At 42.3% G+C, this 20,278-nt stretch overlaps 1 protein-coding gene across 2 annotated transcripts in view; it reads left to right on the top strand.

The window, feature by feature from the left end:
- Positions 1-938: 938 nt before the first annotated feature.
- The window catches only part of TCF20 (transcription factor 20), a 167,133-nt gene continuing 147,793 nt past the window's right edge, over positions 939-20,278 (top strand). For both annotated transcript variants that reach the window (XM_032220891.1, XM_032220890.1), the window contains exon 1: positions 939-1,076. The gene's annotated coding sequence lies outside the window, so the exon portion shown is untranslated. The remainder of the gene's footprint in view (positions 1,077-20,278) is intronic.

The following is a 20,278-nucleotide window of genomic DNA, read 5'->3' as shown; positions in this document are numbered from 1 at the left end:
GACCTTTGTTCTCTGTTAAAATAGAAAAGGACAAGGACAGTTGTTGGGGAGAAAATTAATAGTTGTTAAATAAGAACTGTCACTTGAAGTTTTCAGATTGGAACCACGTGGCTCTTTTTTCCATTTATAATAGGAAATGCTTTACAATTGTACAGATGATGTGATACACTTTGAAGGCATGGATGCAACAATTAGAAATAAAGTCCAGTGCCCTTTGGGACTCTTCTCATTGGACTTTCACTGCCATTAACCCCCACCCAGCATCAGTATGAATATTGGAGATGAAACGTTTAATATGGAGAACTACAAATTGGGAAAGGCTGTCGGTGCTGTAAAATGAGTATCTGGACCAGAGTTCCTGTAAAGTACATACAGAGGACAGGAGCTGCTGGGATTAGCATGGATAGATTAAATGGGTAGAATAACGACCCTAATAGAATCGATCCCATATTGCATTTTTTAAAAATTCCGGCCTTCAAGTTGTGGAGGACATCTGTCAGCTCTCTTTCAAAAGGGGTGCAATTTGCAGTCTGCTCCCTATCCCCATTGAAACGAAGCTGGGTGGCTCTCAAAGACGGCTTTTCTCCGCGCAGACTTTTCCTTTTGCCTGGAGAAGCAGGAAAAAGGAGGAAGGGGGGGGGGAGAGAGGGAGGAATCAGGAAGAGTTGCTCTCTGACACTTCAAGGCATGACTGTGAGATACCAGACCCTAATCGACCTCCGCGGGTGCCTCGCGCCTCCAGCCTCCGCAGCCAGGAGCGGCGGGGAGAGCCCAGCATTCCCCGGCAACGGCAGCCGCGCTCCTCCTCTCTGTCATCAGCCATTTTTGTCTGACATAATGAAAAAAAGCTGCCGAGTATTGTCCTAAACGCGGGGGGGGAGGGGGGCTTAGGAGGAAAAGAGGGGTGGAAATAATTCAATCAATCACATGACCTGACAGGATTCCTAACCATTTTTTTTCCTTATCGTGCGGCGAAATTGTATCTATAGAAAAGCAAGAGCCCCCCCCTTCAATATTCCCACGCCCATAGAGGAGCTAAGGATGGGGCAATAGGGGGGGGGGGAAAGCATCTCAAGGTAAGCGTTTCCTGGTGGGACGCGTTATTTTAAGCAGAACTGGCTTCATCCCGCACCTCTTGCGGGGGGGGGCGGCTGGGGAGGTGGAACGGGGGTTGCTCGTTTTTCACGTGGCTGCGATGTCCGAAAAGAGGGGACCGGGTGGTGGGTGGAAAAGGACTCGGTCGTCAGGGCTGCTCCCCCCCCGCCCCCTAGGCTCTCTTTCTGGAGCTGCAAAAAGAAAAAAAGCCGCGCGAGCGGGTAGGTATGTCGCCCGTCTTCCCGGTCTCGTCCCTCCGAAGTCTTTAGGCGTTGAATGCCGCGGAAGAAGGAGTGCGGGAAGATAACTCGGCGTGAAAGCGCCGTGAGCAAATCCCGGGAGGGAGGAGGGGAGGGAGGGGGAAGCCCCGGAGGTGAAACTCTGCCCGGCGCCGCTTCAGAACTGAACACAAAAGAGGACGAGGAACAATAAACCGCCGGTCGTAACTTGAGTTGACTCTCTTCGGAGAGGTTCGAAGAGCCAGGAGGGTTGTGTCTGTGTGTGACTGAAGGCAGGAAAGGAGGGACGCCGCGAGCGGGAAAGGAGCGGGCCGGGCTCTCCGTTCGCATTCTTCGGCTCCTTTCCTCCCACCGGAGCGAGGGAGCGTGAAGGAAGGGCAGCCGCACGCGGGGTTTCTGCCGCTCAGCGTTAACCCTTGAGAGCAGATCCTTCCCTCTTCCCGCTTGGAGGAGAAAACTTCTCTGGCTTGGGGGCGAAGCGCCGGAGGGGCGAGCGGCGGGAGGTTGCCGAGAAATGTTGGTGCTCCTCCTCCATTAAATTGGAGTAGGGGGCTAATTAATTGCCGCCTTTCTCCTGGGAAGTTTTACACGGGTTGCTTCTTTCTCTTTCCTTGCCAGGTGTGAGCTTACCTTTACAGAGGCTTGGGGCCCAATTCTCCACCATTAATTACTACTCGAAATTTGCGATTCCGATCAAAATGTCGGTATCAAAAACGATAAATAGAAACTCAACACAATTCACTATTTTTTGCACGATGCATTTGAATATTTAAAAGAAGAAGAGGTAATCGGATTTTGATTATTATGTATTGGATTGGACTTTAATCCCATGCTGGCTGGGATTGATAGGGGTTGGAGTCCTACAACATTTAAAAAGATCAGAGTCATAACAGACACTATAAAGTTAGTCAGATATTGAACACGTGTTGTGCTTCATTGCCCACTACATATGTTTATTCTGATTGGCAAGGATAGGTCTTTGAGGAAAGACAGCTCACCTGGCATTAAATTTCAGAGAATAGCAGCCTTCTGATAGAATCAATCTTCAAAATTTCAGTCAGACATTTTTAAATACAGTAAAGCTCTTTGTTTGGAGTAAAGTTATGGTATTCTAAAGATAATAGTACATACAGGGTGAAAATTGGTTAGATTCAAATATCCATAATTGTACAAACTATTGTAAGTCTGTTGGGTGAGTCTAATCAGTGATGATTCCTTAAAAGTTAATTACACCATGGCTTAATAAAATATGTGAAGCCAAACTTCTTCCGAGATACTTGAAATCACAGAAAAAGTTCAGAAAAACAAACTTGGCAAAATTAAATATTAAACATAAATTATTAAAACTGATTAACAATTAAAACATTTTGAATTATTTTCATATTTGGGAAATGAAAGTATCCAGCAGACCTACCACTCTTTTAGTCTTCTGGAAAATTCCCCAAGCACTGGGATAGGATAAGGTTGGAGCCTAAGGATTGAATGTATTGGTGGATTGGAGATGGCAAGTCAGGCCTTTTTTTGGTTTTTGTTTGTTTGTTTTTGTTTTTTTTGTATTTGGTTTTATCATTAATGTGAGCTGTCCAGAATTGTATTTTAAGAGATAGGGGGGCATATAATTTTTAAGGAAATAAATTTCATAAAAGCTGCAAGAATAAGACCAAATGTATTCCACTATCTAGGAATGAGGCAGGAAAAAACTCTTCTTATGCCAGATAAAGGAGCCTCCAACAGCAGGGGTAGTTTTTGAAGGGCCTCTCCTGTAGATCTTAATGCATGAGTAGGTTCATAATGGGAAAGGTAGTCAGATAGTCAGATTCTAAAGTTGAACAACATATGATCAGTAAATAGCTGGCTGATATTTCAATTCAACCTTTATTCCTTATAGAATTTAATAAATTGTTTGATGCATTTTTTTTCCATTTGCAACTTCCATAAATTTAGAAAAATACTCGGTGTAACAAAGGTATGAATAACTATTGCAAAATATCACAAAATTTCCAGAGCTTTAATTGGGTAAACAGGTATCTTGTCAGAACTTCCAGTTATGAATCCAGTGTCAAAATGAAGATTAGGAATAACTCTTAGACTCTATTTTATTTTATTTATTTATTTATTGTGGAGGAATAATAACTTGATCTTAGAAAGCTGAATCTCCATCCCAGTGTCCAATTGTTTTATTAACGAACAGCATTTTGTCTTGTTCATCACTGAATTTAGGCAATATTGCAGGGTCTTTGGAACTGAATTATAAGGAACAGTAGAACTTACAGTTATCAATGTATGGATGCACTGTACTTAAAAGATGACCCTCTATGTTATAGCAATCTAAGCTACTGCTGTCTCATTAGAATATCATACTTAAACATTAACATTAAAACACTTTAACAATGAATCTTTTAAAAAAAACAGAAGAATAATATAGCTTAATGAAACCATTGAATTTTTGAAGAAATAATAACCGAAATAATTTAAATTATGAGAGTAAAAAAAAGTATAATTACATTTATTTTTTACCAACATTATGTACCTTTCTATATCTTTCTCTCCTTGTAAGTCATAACTACTTCAGCTACTTCATAAATGGCCTAATAATCTCATAAATTCAATTCATCTAAGACTTTTCAACCTTTCCCATCTATAGTATAGTTCTTCCCAGATCAGACTTATTTCATACTGGTCATTCAGCTTTGCATTGCATTCAACATATATTCAGTTTCCATTCATTCTTGGTTCTATTCTTATCTTAGTTGCACACCTTTCTCAAATACCCCATTCTCTCTGCTTTCAACTTTTATGTTTGTCCTGACATAACTCATCTCATCCAACAAATGGACAAAAGCTAGATAAATATTATTTTTTGGCACATAGCACTCTTCACATTAGGTCAGTGGCCCCCAACCTTTTGGGCATCAGGGACCGGTTCTATGGAGAGAATTTTTCCATGGACCAGAGGGAGCTTGGATTCGTGTTATACCTGTATCCCGCAGATGGAGATTTGCTAATTTGCATGGCATGCTTTCTGGCATGCTGCGGACCGGAGCCGGTCCATGGACCAGGGGGTGGGGACCGCTGCATTAGATAACATGCTACTAAACACCTTTCTGCTAGCATTTATGCATCTGAAAATATTTTAATAAACATTCTTCTAAGGTACACAAATTTCTCTACTTGCTTTCGTTTTTTTCTATTTATGTATAACTTGTAAATTGTTCATAGCTGCCTTGATTTTCTGATACATTAATTTTTTAGATCCATTCCCCTTGCAAAATCATACTTTCTGAAAGAACTTAAATCCTTAGCCATAACATAGTATTGTCTCCACACAAAGAATACATGTATATGTATGTCCCCACCTTGAATGGAAGTAATGGCAGTATTTCTTATTCATAAATAAATGTACATGAATTTGCATTTATTCATGTATATACATACACATGTATTTATTCATACACACACACAAACACACACATGTACACACAAATATATTAAACAGCAGTGGGAGCATCACACACCCTTGTCTTTTCCTGCTGAATGTTGAACCTTTTGCTCAGCATTCCATTTATACATACTTTACTTCCATCTTATACTTATTTTAACTCAATCAACCTTTCACTTAATATTGATGTGCGTCATTCTATAAAATTTATTCATTCTGTCTGATGCTTTTTCTGAATCAAAAATGTACAATAAAATTTCATAGATTTGTACATTTTTCCATGTCTCGAAGAATAAAAATTTAATCAGTGCACCAGCTTTCTGGCATAAAACCACACTGCACTGTCCAAATTTTGCTCTCTGTTAACTCTTTCTGTCAGAACCGAACATTTTCTCAGGCATGTTTAACTAATCCCTCATAGCTTTTTAATTTGCTCTTGTTATCATTCATATTATACAGAGAAAGAATAACTATATATCAGGCAGAGATGCAATCTTCACACATGTGAGAAAGCACATAGCCACTTCATAAACAAATCATGTCCACATTTTAACATTTTTCCAGTTATGCCATGTACATATGCAGCCTGATCATTTTTCAACTTTCTCACAGCATTTATGACTGCATTCATTCTTCTTCTTCAAAACCAATATTTGGAGCATTTGTTTTCATTCTAGTCTTGGGCAAATTGCTGTAACTACCATACTGATATCTAAAATTCCCCTTCCTAGCATGTGTTCACTTCACATAGAAGCCCCTTGTTTATCCCCACTCTCTCTGTTTCAAAACAGTTCTTTATTCCCATAAAAATTCCTCTGCATTTCTTTTGTCTCTTTGTTATTTCTTGCTAAGTTGGATTATATTCTGTGAAAATATATTTTTCTTTATGTATAGTACACAATAAAAATTGAATTTCTATTAGTGGTTTTAATGCTGGAAGTAGTACATCTGTAATAAAGTTGTTTGAGAATTAAGATGTGGGCAAATAGAAGCAGTGTGGCATGCAATATTCCAGCCTTTCTTCTTTCTAGCACACATCTCGGGCTAAATCTGACTTTTTTTTAATATGTCGAGAACATATGATCAACAAGCATATGCCTATTTAAAAACAAATGCTGCTTTCCGAGAAGTGGCATTAAAAAGATTTATAGGATTGCTTTTCGTGTGCCTCATTTGTTGGCCCTCAAGTACCTGCAGTGAAGAAGACCTAACAGTTACAGCTGATGTTAACCATTTACAATATTGTATTTTTTTTCTCAACCTTATGAAAAATTAAGTCAAATGTAGTTCACCAGTGAACTAAATTGCTGTATTAAGATTTCAATTCAATCTGGGTCTCTCCACTCTAACTTTTAACCACTATACCATGCTTATGAATATGCTCATCAAGAGCTGGATGTGGCTGGATATGAAAATAGAGATCTTCAAGATTTGTGCTCTTAAATACTAAAGGCAATTGAAGAAGTTTGAATACATTACTATTTCCATTTACAAAGATGGAGCTAATAGCTCTGTGTGAAAATTTTATCATTGGTTGGGGAAAATCAGCTGAGAAAAAATGGGAAGCAGATTTTTAAAAGAAGAAAGTAGAATGGTGGGAAATTATTTTGGGTTGGTTAGAGAAAAGGAAGCATTGACTATTTTGTTTTTAAGACATACATGTGGGGAAATAATTTAGTTGCACTGAAATTGATTTTAGCAGATCAAAGTATGTATGTCAAGCTTTCAGTAAGTTAGGCTTATAGTAAGAAGCACCCACCAAAAGAGAAAAAGGAAAAGGAAATTCTGCCGTGATCATATCTGATAATATCACTGTTATCTAATAAAACTAAAAGAATAAAACATTCAAAAATGAAATTCCCAGGTGTGCAGAAAGCTTGCTCACCTCTACCTTGAAATGGTTGGCAACAGATTTCAAACAGAACAAATCTTGCCAATGCTTACCTTTGTTGTTGGTGACTGAACATTGTAGTAAATGCTTTTTTGCTAAATAATGTTGCCACTGCGTTATGTCAGTTATGTTTGTCCCAACTTTTTCTTCCTTCCTTTTAATTTTAAATGGTCAGTATTTTAGTTCTTGTCTAGCTCCCTAGGAGATAGAGTACAATATCTATTATTCTATGTAGTTTTGGGAAGTTACCCATTCATTAATCAGAACTGTGGTACAAAGTTCTTCCCTTTTTTTTCTCCTTAAACTAAAAAAGAATGGCGTGAGACTCAGTGCACTTTCTTCAATATATGGGTGTGAGTGCGCTCTCATGCACCTCCTTGTGACTGCTTGGACAAGTCTTTGCAGTTTACTTGGCAAGGTTTCAAAAGTGGTTAGCCATTGCCTTCTTCTAAGAACTAAGAGAAAGTGACTGGCCCAAGATCACTCAGCTGGTTCCATATCTAAGGATTGAAACTCACAATCTTCCAGTTTCTAGCGTGTCTTAACACTGACACCAAGCTGGCTTTTTTTATGCCGGATCATTTACCATAATTAGTGACTGATATGGTGGTTTACAGTTGCACCTTAGTTTTCTTGATTTCAGTGGTTTTTACCATATATATCTAACTGCATAGGACGAGTGGTTAGCAGAATACCTCAAAGTGGCATACATTTACTTCCGCTGTTTTGACAGAAAGTTCTGAACAAGTCCTTGATTCTGGTTGAGAAAAGGAGGTGGGGGAATATATATGAAGTTAGACCATTTGGAACAGCAGCCCTTCTTCCCTTGTGGCTGTCTGGAAAGCCACTGTGAAATTCATAAAGGCTTAATCTGGTTAAAAATGGGGTGGGGAGGAGGGGATTGCTTCCAATAAGGAATAGTTGCTGCCATGGTTTGTGTAGAAAAGGTTTGATTTAAACCTGAAACATCCCCCATGAAGGATTTGGGATTTAGGGTTGAAGTTTGTGATGTTGCCAGACCATTGGCAGAGACGCTAGAAAAGAAAGAAGAACATAGTCATTCAAGAATCACTTCTACAACATTATACCTGCCACTATCACCCCACCACTTTATTTACCATTGTTTTTGGTAGCTGCCCTCTCATGAAGGCTTCTTAGTTGTTTAGTGCTTTGGGATCAACTTATGCCTCTGCACCTTGAAAATATGGACATAATGTATGGATGAATTTAAGTTACTACATGTCCTTTAGATCCAGCTCTCTCTTAGTTGATATTTGCCAAGAGTGACATTTACCATGGAAGAAGGTATTTTGCTCAATTATTAATACCTCTCTCAACTAGATAGACTGCCGCACTTTACCTTGAAAGAGGTAGTGGTATTTACAGTTCTTGACCAATGCACCTTTTACCAAGAAAACTAAAGAGATAGGCAATAAAAATGATTGACGATATAAAGCCAGATGATGGGCCACGCAGACCAGATGGCACTAAACATGCTACTTAGGAAGAGCTGAGTATTAGTGATGTTTATGAAGTGGCTAGATTAAAGCTTTTGAGACATTTAGTTGCTGATGTTGTCATTTTGGAAATAAAAATCCAAAGCTGTAAAGAAAGAATTACACAGCGAGAAGCATCGAATGAAAGAAGCATGAATATGGGAAAGCCCAGCACTGTGAAAGATGAAACGAATCAACCTCATGTTGTCCTCTTAGGTGTCAATGAATTGAAATAGATTGGAATTGGATTCTTTCATTCACAAGATCACACTATTAGATACAGTCCCAAAGACAGCATGGCATTGTTTTCATAATCAGGAAAGCTATAGCAAGAATAATACTTACAGTAACAGTATACAGTAACAGTTGGAGTCCAACCTCCAACTGCTCAAGCAAGAGTCTCTATACCAGGAATGTCAAACTGGATTTCTTCAAGGGCCGGATCAACATTGTGGAGGGGACCAGAAGGGCAGATGGGACAGACATCTCCTGAAGCACTTTACTGGCCAAAAGGAGGCGCAGGGGAGCTGCATCCAGCTCCCCCACACAGCCCATTTTCAGCGTCGCCGGCTTCCAGCAGCACTCTGCCAGCCAAAAATGGGCCATGTGGAGGCCCCCACTGCGACCCGTTTTTGGCTGGCAGAATGTTGCAGGAGGCTGGGGAGGCCAAAAATGGGCCACACAGGGCCTGGCCTGTGGCCTGTTTTGGCTGGCAGAGGCACCATGGGCCAGTCCTTTGATATTTCCAGGCCAGCCCCGCAGGCCGGATTTAAGCCACAGGCTGAATTCAGCCCATAGGCCGTGAATTTGACACCCCTGCTCTATACCATTCTGGAGAAATGGCTGTCCAGTCTCTTTTTTAAAACTTCTAGTGATGGAACACCATAACTTCTGGAGGCAGATTGTTCCACTGATTAATTGTTCTCATTGTCAGGAAATTTCTCCCTAGTTCTAGGCTGGATCTCTCTTTGATAAGTTTCCATCCATTATTTCCTGCTCAGGTGCTCTGGAAAATAGGCTGCCTTGGATACATACAATCAATTACCAAATCATATCTATTAGATTTCATGGACTACTCTTTAATATGATTACTGAACTTTGTGCTTTAACTGCTGACACAGAAGAGGTTCATGACTCATGAGTATTATGAAGTTCAATCTGAAATTGAAATGCTATGTTGGAAAGACCACTTTGGAGATAGGATGAAGACATGTAGCTGAGGCAACATTCAGATAATAGAATATCAGTTTAGAAAAAATTAAGAAGCAGTTTTACAATACATATAAATCCCTAGCTAATGTTCATTTGTTTAGCAACAATTCCAAGTTATATCAGCACTGGAAAAAAAATGGGCATTTGAGTGGTCTCAAAATTCAAGCCTGTACCTTGCAATCAAGGGATTGCCATTTGTATCCTTCTCTGCCAGCTTTGTATGTAGCCTATGCCAACCCTTCCCCTACTCATATGTAGGCTGTGCCAGCCCATTCCTAGCTTCCCCCAATTTGTGCAAAACCTGTGCTGGTCCTTTCAAGGCCGCCTTCTCCCCCAAGTCACATGTGGCCTGCACAAGCCCTCCCAGGGTTTTCCCCACCCTCCTGCGGCATCCCCAAAGTCCTTACTTGGGACTCCCACATCTTTGCTTTTAATGACCCATCTCTCTTAGGAGAATTCTGGGATTACCATTGCTAAGTAATGCATAATACCATGCTTTATGATCACATCACATAGCGATGGCAACCCAGTCCCAATTACTGTCATAACCAGAGGACTAACTATAACATTGAAGATGGAAACAGATACAGAATAATAAGGAAAGCCTTCTAAAAGAATTCTGAATTTAGAAAGAGGTTCCAACCTCAAATTTGCACATTAAAAGATGTCAGTGAAAAGATAACAGATTCCAAGAACATCACACAAAACAAATGGTAGAATACTAAAATTCTGAACAGAATTTCAATGATTATTGATAAAGAATGAGATCTGGGAAGAAGATATTTTTAGGTGAAATTCTAGAGAATGTATTTAGTTACTGAAAACGTTTATATTTGTTGGGGGGGGATCTTTTATATATTTTTTCTTATTTACCTTTTTCTGTCTCTTGGACCTCTCTTTTTCTTTCTTATATTTTATTTAGTTGGACTAGTCTTTTACCTTTGTGCTCATGTACTTGAATAAAATCATAAAAAGACCAAGGAGTACAGTGGAAAAAAATGGAACTAAGATTAAATATAAAATCAAACTTGTGACACTAAACACAGCAAACAGCCTTAGAATTGACAATGAAGATATTCATTTAAATATATTAATCTAAATAATTTATATGGCTGTCCATTTCACAGTGTTGACTGGGTAGCATACAAAGATTAAAATATAACAGTTGAAACTATAATTCATAGCGCTCCGGGTAAATGACATTTTCCAGTCATAAAATCTCATCCACAACAGAGCTAGCCTTGAACATCTGGGGAAACAGCCAGGTCTACAGAGCCTTACAAAAAGACACTTGTATTAGAGCCATCCTGATCTCTGGAGGGAATGCTGTCCTACAAGGCAGGTGCTACCTCAGAGAGTGGATAGCTCCTGACTCCAACAAAATGCCATTCTTTAATAGAAGGGACTCAAAGCATGTCCTCTGTGTTAGATCTGGTGGGTCAAGCAGAAACAATGGAAGGAAAGTGGCGCGTAACTCATTCTTCCACTCTGCTGCCAACTAGAACTATACAGCTAACAATCAGTACTTTGAATCACACCTAGAAGTCTGTTGGGACTTAGTGCAGCTGTAGAGCAGTGGTGTTAATGGGCATCAGAGCCACCCAAAAATGTACTGTGGCATTCTAGACCAGCTGCAGCTTCTGAATTCTCTTCAAGGGCAGTGTGATCTAAGCAGTTTTTGTAAGACTATTGACTCTAAGAAAATGTCTGTGTTATGTTTTTGGGACCTTTGCAATCTATCTTTAAAAAAACCATTCTTCTAGAATAATGTTTTTATGCCTCAAACTCATTTGCTTTTAAAACTGATATTTACAATTACACACCCTTCACTGTGCTTTTTTCCTTTGATCCTGCCCCCAAACTAAAATATGATCCGTGACATTACAATCATTCACCTTGGCAACAGGCTCTGAGTTAACTATTTTAGTTTAATTAAAAAGCATATATCAAATATTATATAACTTAAATATTTTTGAATTTTAAGAAAAAATCACCAGCGAGTAGAAGTAGCATACTGTGTTCATTGTGTCCAATCTTAAAAACATAATAAAATATCTTTTGAAATTAATTTAATCTGGGTAAATTAATTCAAGTGGCAGGATGTAATTCAACAATAAACTCTAATTATCTTAGAGCTTGGATTAAAATCTTATTTCATTTGTCTAACCTAGAAGGATTCTCAATGATTGTTTCATTACTTGAGGTGCTTTTTTCAAGTACCTAGGAATTAAACAATATTCTGAGGGGTTTTCCATAATACATGGCAGAGCACAGTTTCTGAAACTTGTTTCTAATCATTTTAGTTTATGCCTACTTGTGGATTATCATAAATACCAAGTGTTTAGTAGTCTTCAAAAGATTAAAAACTCCAGTGTGATATAATGGAAATGCAGAATAAAAGGGCAAGGGTTTTTCTTTTATTTTTTATATTTGATTTTAAATGGAAAAAAATACTATTCATATGACCATTTGCCTTTTTTTTGTAAAATATGTTGATTATCGACTTTATACTTGAACTTGAAAGAAACTAAAAAAAAAGAGTTGATTTGAGAATTCATCCATCTGTTGATAAAAAGCCTAGTTTCTTAGAGACTGAATCCAAATGGAGGCTTTTAGGATTGTTTGTGGTTAAAATAATTGTGTGCATTTGTTAAGCACCTGAATTATATAGGTGATGAAATGGTTAGTTATCTACTGGAGAGGAATATGGCTAGGATCTCATTACATCTTAAGAAAGCTTTTGTTTTTTTAATAGTAATTTTATTAAAAATCATGAATACAAAGATAAAAATTAATACAAACTAGGATAAAGATAGAAGAATCAAGAGTAGAACATGCAAAAAATAAAAAATAGAAGTAGACAAGAAAGAAAAGAAATATATAAAGAAGTGATTTCTCACCTTAATCACAACAAATGTAAACAATTTTATTAATTTATCACCTCTTAAAATACAACACATATTTCTTCTTTCTATATTCTATCTCTTATTTATAAACAAATGCATAAACCATCATTTCAGTCCTGGTGTCAGCAGAAGACCATTAAGGATAATCAGAAATAAGATCTATGTTAGCTTTGATCAAATAAACCAACTAGATGTTCTTTTCTTTTACTTCTAACCATCTTAATCTTTGGTTCACTCAAACATTGTTATGGAACTTGATTTTTTTTTCTTTGTCTCTTCTCACAAGATTCTTCAAAACTTTAAGCCTTTATTGTAAATTCATTATAAGAAAATTAACCAGGTCACTCTCTTGGTTTATTGTGTCTATATCCCTTTTAATTATTAAAACACCACCCAATTTCTTTTGTATGCCCAGTGTAACATATTTTTCTGAGTAATTCTTGTAACCTGTCATTTGTAAGTCCACTTTCAACTCTGTCTCTATCTCATCAAGTAAATCTTGTTCCTCTTCAATAAAAAATTGGAGACACAACCTCTCCATATGGATAGAGTCCCTGTTAACACTAATAATATTAACCTCTCACTCCATTTTTCAAAAACACCCTTCAATGTTAAAATATTGCTCATTCTGTAATTCTGCAAAGACTTTATATGTTCTTTTTTAATTGTAATCTTTAGTTCCCTCTAGTATATAATTTTTAAAAATAATTCGAACTATAAGCATTTTTCCATGTGAAGGATTCTGTATAAGTAATTCCAAAATCTTATTTCAAATGTATCTGGTCCCTTACTCTGTTTGTAACTTTTTTAAATCAAAGATATAATCACCCTTTTATTGTTTTTCAAAAGAAGCTTTTAAATGAGTAGTTAAAACTTTATTTCATTAAGGATTGAAGGGAAATTTATCTGGTGGTTTCAAACTTGTCAATCAAAGGTTTTTAATAGTTGAAAAGCAGTTAGTAAGCAATTTTTAAAAGAAAGTATGCAAACTTACCGTATATACTCGAGTATAAGCCGAGTTTTTCAGCCCACTTTTTGGGCTGAAAAAAGCCGGCTCGGCTTATACTCGAGTCTACAACTGGATCCGGCAGTGCTGTTGACTGTTGGAGGAGGAGGGGATTCCTTCCTGCGAGACCCCGTCCAGAAAAATGCGGGGAGCGGCATTTGTGGGAACTCCGGCTGCTGCCCACCCGTGGGGAGAGAGGGAAGAGCCCCGAGCGAGCCGCCTCGGTTTGGCAACCAAACCCATCCAGCCTTTTACCTCCCGTCCCCCCGCCCGCCCGCTCGCAGCCCCCTCCCCGGGCTGGCGCCAACTCCTCCCCGTGCCCGGCCTCCAGCCGAGGCAAGTCGGTGTCTCTTTAAGCTAGAGAGAGGAGGGGAGGGAAGGCAGGGACCAGCCGGCTGACAATGGGCCGGAGCGGCTGAGTTGGAGCAAATTCCGCGGCGGAGGCGGCGTCCCAGCTCCAGCGGCTCCGAGGCGAGCGGCTTGGCCCTTCCGCTGGGCGCTCGGAGATGAAGGCGCGCTGGCGCTGAGTTGAGCGGCGAGCTTGCCGAGCGCGCGGCTCCGGGAAGCCCCCCTTCTCCTCCCTGCTGGAAGCCGAGCGAGCCCCGCCGCCCATGGACTCCCGCGGCCGCCCCAGGGCTCCGGGAGGCAGGACCCGGAGGCAGCCCAGCCCTGCTGCCGCCCCGCGCCCTCCACCCGCTGTGCGAGAGGGGACCCCACTTTCCCCTTGCCGGATGCGTCCCTGGCGGAGCTGAGCCATGCGGCGGAGGCTCCCGCTCTGGTTCCGGAGCTTGCTGTGCCTCTGGCCGGTCCTGGTGGGACCCACGGCAGGTAAGAGGCGCCGTCGAGCGCCTCGTACAATGATTTATGTATGAGGTTTAAGTGACTGAGACACACTCCTGGCTACGCAGCAATGTTATTTCTGACTTAGTATACTATGAAATCCCCCAAATCCTCCCCACTCCAGGGGTAGGATACTATGAAATCCCCCAAATCCTCCCCACTCCAGGGGAAGGATACTATGAAATCTACATTCCCTCCCCACTCCAGGGGAAGGATACTATGAAATCCCCCAAATCCTCCCCACTCCAGGGGTAGGATACTATGAAATCCCCCAAATCCTCCCCACTCCAGGGGAAGGATACTATGAAATCCACATTCCCTCCCCACTCCAGGGGAAGGATACTATGAAATCCCCCAAATCCTCCCCACTCCAGGGGAAGGATACTATGAAATCCCCCAAATCCTCCCCACTCCAGGGGTAGGATACTATGAAATACCCCAAATCCTCCCCACTCCAGGGGAAGGATACTATGAAATCCCCCAAATCCTCCCCACTCCAGGGATAGGATACTATGAAAGCCACATTTCCTCCCCACTACAGGGGTAGGATACTGCAAAATCCCCAATTCCTCCCCACTCCAGGGGAGGAAATAAATATTCAAAAACATTATTGGTATCTATTTTTATTTTTGAAATTTACCGGTAGCTGCTGCATTTCCCATCCTAGGCTTATACTCGAGTCAATAACTTTTCCAGGTTTTTGTGGTAAAATTAGGTGCCTCGGCTTATATTCGGGTCGGCCTATACTCGAGTATATACGGTAGTGTCCTTTCAAAGGCGCCACTGGCGGTTTGAGCAAAATGACTATTCTCTTATCTCCTGGAGCTCTAATCTTATGAAGATCGCTATTGCAGTAATGATATGTGAGAAAGTTCTTAGGAGCTTGGACTAAAAAAATACTGCCTAGACAACAATCAGATCATATTTTCAAGATTCTGTTGGCTTTACAATAAAGCAGAATTAGTTGATCTAGTTGTGTTTCCTATCTGATCTATCTAGTATGGCTGGCCTCAATTTTGCAAGTCTGAAAGTACAATTCTCCTGCTTCTCCTTAAGAATCTGAGAAAATAGAGAGTATCTCTTCTCAGATACTCCTCTCGTGCCCCTCCCATTATCCAACAGCAGGCTTTGCTGTTTCTTATCTGATCTTTCCCTTGGCTAGGTAGTGTTTCCTAGGCTCATATTCTCAATATGATGAGGTGATCATATTGGGTGATCTCAAGTCCCCTCCTTATCTGGAAAGATTTGAAGAACCAATCTATTAGCTTAGTTTTTCATTGCAGTCATGGACTCCATTTATTATGAAGTCTTCTTCAGTTTACCATTTCTTCCTCTGAACATGTTCCTCAACCACATATTCAGTGAAATTTTGGAGGTTGTGGCTAGAGTGATATTGCAAATGGCTGTACTTGGGATTTCCCCCCCCCCACCCTAGATTTTAGGAAAGGAACATTGCCTTTTATGCAATTATTTGATATTATGATTAAAGAGCCTAACTGTATCATGCTAAGGTGTTGTATTCATTTTGGTTTTAGTTCATGGTGCAGTAGGAACCTATCCACTTAGTTTATAAAGCTCAATGTATAACTTAGTATGTTGTATGAACTCTACCAATTGTGTCTTATTCAAAGTCCCTGTTTAAAAGTATAGGCATTCTCTCTACTAGGTTCTACACAAATATAAGGCAACTGCTTTGAACCTAGAAATATAATGTATTGGGTTGAGAAAAATAATATAAAAAATAAACTCATGGTTTATGAAATAGTATTGATTATCTCTTACAGAGAAACAGTGTTTGGAGTAAAATAATCTGAATCCTAGAATGATCCAGCCTAGTGTTCTCCAGTTATTTTTTGGTTTTGACTCTGTCACTCCATCTAGTACAACTGATAGAAAGTAGAGATGATAAAGATTTTCATGATTATTTAAATTTACAAACAACCCAACATCTGGTGACTGGATTGTTCACAGATAAGAACAGAAAATATAATTATATACCAATAAAGACAAAGAAGTTAAATGACTGCAAAACCAGGCAATAACCAAAAAAGAGTACACAGAATAGTACTCAGAAGCAGGGACGTGCAGTCAGGGGAGGCAGAGCCTCACCACTGTCATCATGAAAAGAAAAAAAAATGTAAAAGGAAAAAGGCTGAGGTAGTTGTTGCCAGAGTCACAGTGGATGACTCTGCTTAGTGCTTAACTGTGTAAAAAAGCCTCTACAGGGGGTGGCAGGAGAATGAGGTGCCTCATTTAGTCTGACTTTATGATCACTCGAGCAGAGCTAAGCAAGGGTTAAAAGCCGAAAAATTCCTTATGTAGATGAGGCACGTCGTCCTCCTGCCTCCTGTAGAGGGCGTTTTTAGAGGCTCTGGGATCAACCAGCTCAGTCTGATCTCAGAGCTCATGCCTTTTTCCTTTTACATTTTTTTTCTTTTCATAATGGCAGGCAAGAGCAGAGCTGAAATCCTCTCTGAAACAGCTAAAAAAGATGTGTGTGGGGGGAGGGGAGAGGAATTCAAAAGGTGTGATTGCATGCAGAGCCACGTTGCCTTTTCACATACACACACACACACACACATACATCTGAATAAAAGTGTATAAGCCCAGCTTCACTGATTACAAGTTTGAAAAGGCAACATGGCTCCACCTGCAATCAAAGGCTCGGATCGGAAGGCAGCAGGGGAATGGGGGTGGTGGTATGGCAGAGGAGCTGCTTTCAAGCCATTGTTTAGTTTAGTTTAGTTTAGTTTATTTGGATTTATAGGCCGCCCTTTTCCCTGAGGGGACTCAGGGCGGCTTACAATCATTAGGGGGGGGGTGAAATTCAAAACAAACAATATGTGCACAAAATAAATAAAGTAATAAAAACACAACTTGCATTCAACATTCACACTCGGGTGGGGCAAATCGAAGACTTATCCCCAGGCCTGTTGGGATAGCCAGGTCTTAAGGGCTGCGCGGAAGGCCTGGACGGTGGTGAGGGTACGTATCTCGACGGGGAGATCGTTCCACAGGGTCGGAGCTGCAACAGAAAAGGCTCTCCGTGTAGTCGCCAGTCGGCATTGACTGGCAGATGGGATTTGGAGGAGGCCCAGTCTGTGCGATCTTATCGGTCGGAGGGAGGTAATCGGCAGAAGGCGGTCTCTCAAGTACTCAGATCCACTACCATGAAGGGCTTTAAAGGTGGTCAACAGGACCCTGAAGCGCACCCGGAGATCAACAGGTAGCCAGTGCAGCTCGCGGAGGATGGGTGTTATGTGGGCGAACCGCGCTGCGCCCACTATCACTCGCGCGGCCGCATTCTGGACTAACTGCAGCCGCCGGATGCACTTCAAGGGCAGCCCCATGTAGAGCACATGGCAGTATTCCAGCCTAGAGATCACAAGGGCTCGAGTGACTGTTGTGAGAGCCTCCCGATTCAGGTAGGGTCGTAACTGGCGGACCAGGCAAACCTGGGCAAATGCCCCCCTGGTCACAGCCGACAGATGATGGTCGAAGGTCAGCTGTGGATCCAGGAGGACTCCTAAGTTACGAACCCTATCTGAGGGGTATAGAATTTGACCTCCCAGCCTGATAGGTGGAACATTAGCCAAATTGTTGGGAGGGAAACACAACAGCCACTCGGTCTTGTCCGGGTTGAGTACCAGTTTGTTAGCACTCATCCAGTTCTTAACGGCCTCAAGACCCTGGTTCATCACATCCACCGCTTCATTGAGTTGGCATGGGGCGGACAGATACAATTGCGTATCGTCCGCATATTGATGGTATTTTATCCCGTGCCTCCGGATGATCTCGCCCAGCGGTTTCATGTATATGTTACATAGTAGGGGGGATAAGACCGAGCCCTGCGGCACCCCATATTTTAGGGGCCTCAGGGACGATCTCTGCCCCCCGACCAACACCGACTGCGACCTGTCCGAGAGGTAGGAGGAGAACCACTGCAAAACAGTGCCTCCCACCCCCACCTCCCGCAGTCGTCGCAGAAGGATACCATGGTCGATGGTATCGAAAGCCGCCGAGAGGTCAAGGAGAACCAGGATGGACGCATGGCCTCCATCTCTGGCCCTCCAGAGATCATCGGTCAATGCGACCAAAGCGGTTTCTGTGCTGTAACCGGGTCTGAAGCCGTACTGGAAGGGGTCAAGGTAACTAGCTTCCTCCAAGGCCCGTTGAAACTGGAAGGCCACCACCTTCTCAACAACCTTCCCAACAAAGGGAAGGTTGGAGACAGGACGGTAGTTATTTAAAACGGCTGGATCCAAGGATGGTTTCTTCAGGAGGGGTCTCACCACCACCGTTTTAAGTGCGGCGGGGAAGTGCCCCTCCCGAAGGGAGGCGGTTACAACCGCCTGGATCCAGCCACGTGTCACCTCACTGCTGTTGGCAACCAGCCAGGAGGGACACGGGTCCAGAGTACAGGTGGAGGCACTCACAGCTCGAATGGCCTTGTCCACATCCCCAGAGGCAACATCCTGAAACTCAACCCAGAGATGGTTTGCCAAGTAATCCTCTTGTGTCCCGGCTGGTACCAGGCAGCAGCCAGAGTCTCCGCCGAACTGTGGGCGAGGGTATCAGGAATAACCCCAAGCTCCGTCTGGAACCTCAGAGGGTCCATCAGTCGCCTGGGGCGGAACCACCTGGTCGGTTCCTCCTCCCTACGGTGGGGGTTTGGCCTCCGGAAGTCGAGCCTCAGTAGGCAGTGGTCTGACCACGACAGGGGTATGGTCTCACTACCCCTCAGACCAAGATCACACATCCACTGCTCTGAGAGAAATACGAGGTCGAGCATATGACCCGCTGAGTGGGTTGGGTCCCGAATTACCTGGGTCAAGCCCATGGCTGTCATGGAAGCCATGAACTCCTGCGCCCCATCAGAGTGTTCACCGAGCGATGGCAAATTAAAGTCCCCCAGAACCATAAGCCTGGGGAACTCAATTGCCAGCTCGGCTACTGACTCGAGGAGCGAGGGGAGGGCTGCTGCAACGTAGTTGGGAGGCAGGTACGTTAGCAGCAGACCCACTTGACCCTTGAGGTCCAACTTCACTAGCAGAGTCTCACACCCGACAAGCTCCGGAGCAGGGACCCTACGAGGTACTAGAGACTCCCGGATAACAACAGCCACACCGCCACCCCTTCCCTGGGCTCTCGGCTGATGAAGCACCTGAAATCCTTCTGGGCACATCTCTACAAGGGGGACTCCTCCTTCTGTGCCCAGCCAGGTTTCAGTAATACATGCCAGGTCTGCCCTCTCGTCTAAAATTAAGTCCCGGACGAGGGGAGCCTTGTGAACAACAGACCTGGCATTTAGCGACAACAGCCTGAGACCAGGGTCCTGATTACCCGCGCCATCTGGCCTCGGAGTGGGACTCATAGGGCTGGAAGGAGGGATCTCTGTGACGTAGCGAACCCTCCTTCCCCGGTAATGGCCAGCCCTAAAGTCCCCGCCATATCTGCCCCTCCCTGTTATGACCGTAATGCCCCGACCCACTCCTGTGGCCGTGGTTCCCTCAGCCACCCCTATGGCTCCCGCATTCCCCGGCAGGCCCTCCGAATCAGTCACACTCATGTACTCACTCAGTCAGTCCCCACGTGGTAATTAAAACACAAAAATACAGCAAAATGGAATAATAAAAGTGGGATCATTCATTCTATCACTAGCAATCCCATGCACTCACCATACCAGTGAAAAATTGGAAAATATATCCAATCCAACTTCTGTGTTTGTGTTTGTTTGAGAGTGAGTGAGTGATAGAGGGATCCAACTTCTCTGTGTGCATGTGTCTGTTTGAGAGAGGGGGGAGGGAGGGAGAGAGGGAGGAAGGAGGGGGAGGGAGAAAAAAAAGAATGAAGGAAAACTTATTTCGCAAAGGAGAAAAAATGCTGTCGCTTTAAATCGGAACTGAGCATGCCTGGCTATGGAATTCTGGGAGTTGAAGTCCACAGGTCTAAAAAAATTTGAAACCCCTGTGTCAGTGCCTCACCAGCCATAAACCTCACCGCACGTCACTGCTCAGAAGGGGTTTCAACCACTGTAGCAAAAAGCCTGGGCAAAAAGCCAAGTCTTCAAGGCTCTCCAAAATGCTAATGGGGAGGGAGCCATCTGAATCTTGGGAAGAACCTTATTCTAGAGAGCAGGTGCTGAATCAAAGAA

The sequence above is a fragment of the Thamnophis elegans genome, chromosome 7 (assembly GCF_009769535.1).
Source record: "Thamnophis elegans isolate rThaEle1 chromosome 7, rThaEle1.pri, whole genome shotgun sequence".
In the NCBI taxonomy this organism is placed as follows: Eukaryota; Metazoa; Chordata; class Lepidosauria; order Squamata; family Colubridae; genus Thamnophis; species Thamnophis elegans.
The sequence above is the reverse complement of the archived record's forward strand: the minus strand, read 5'-3'. Positions and strand labels throughout refer to the sequence as shown.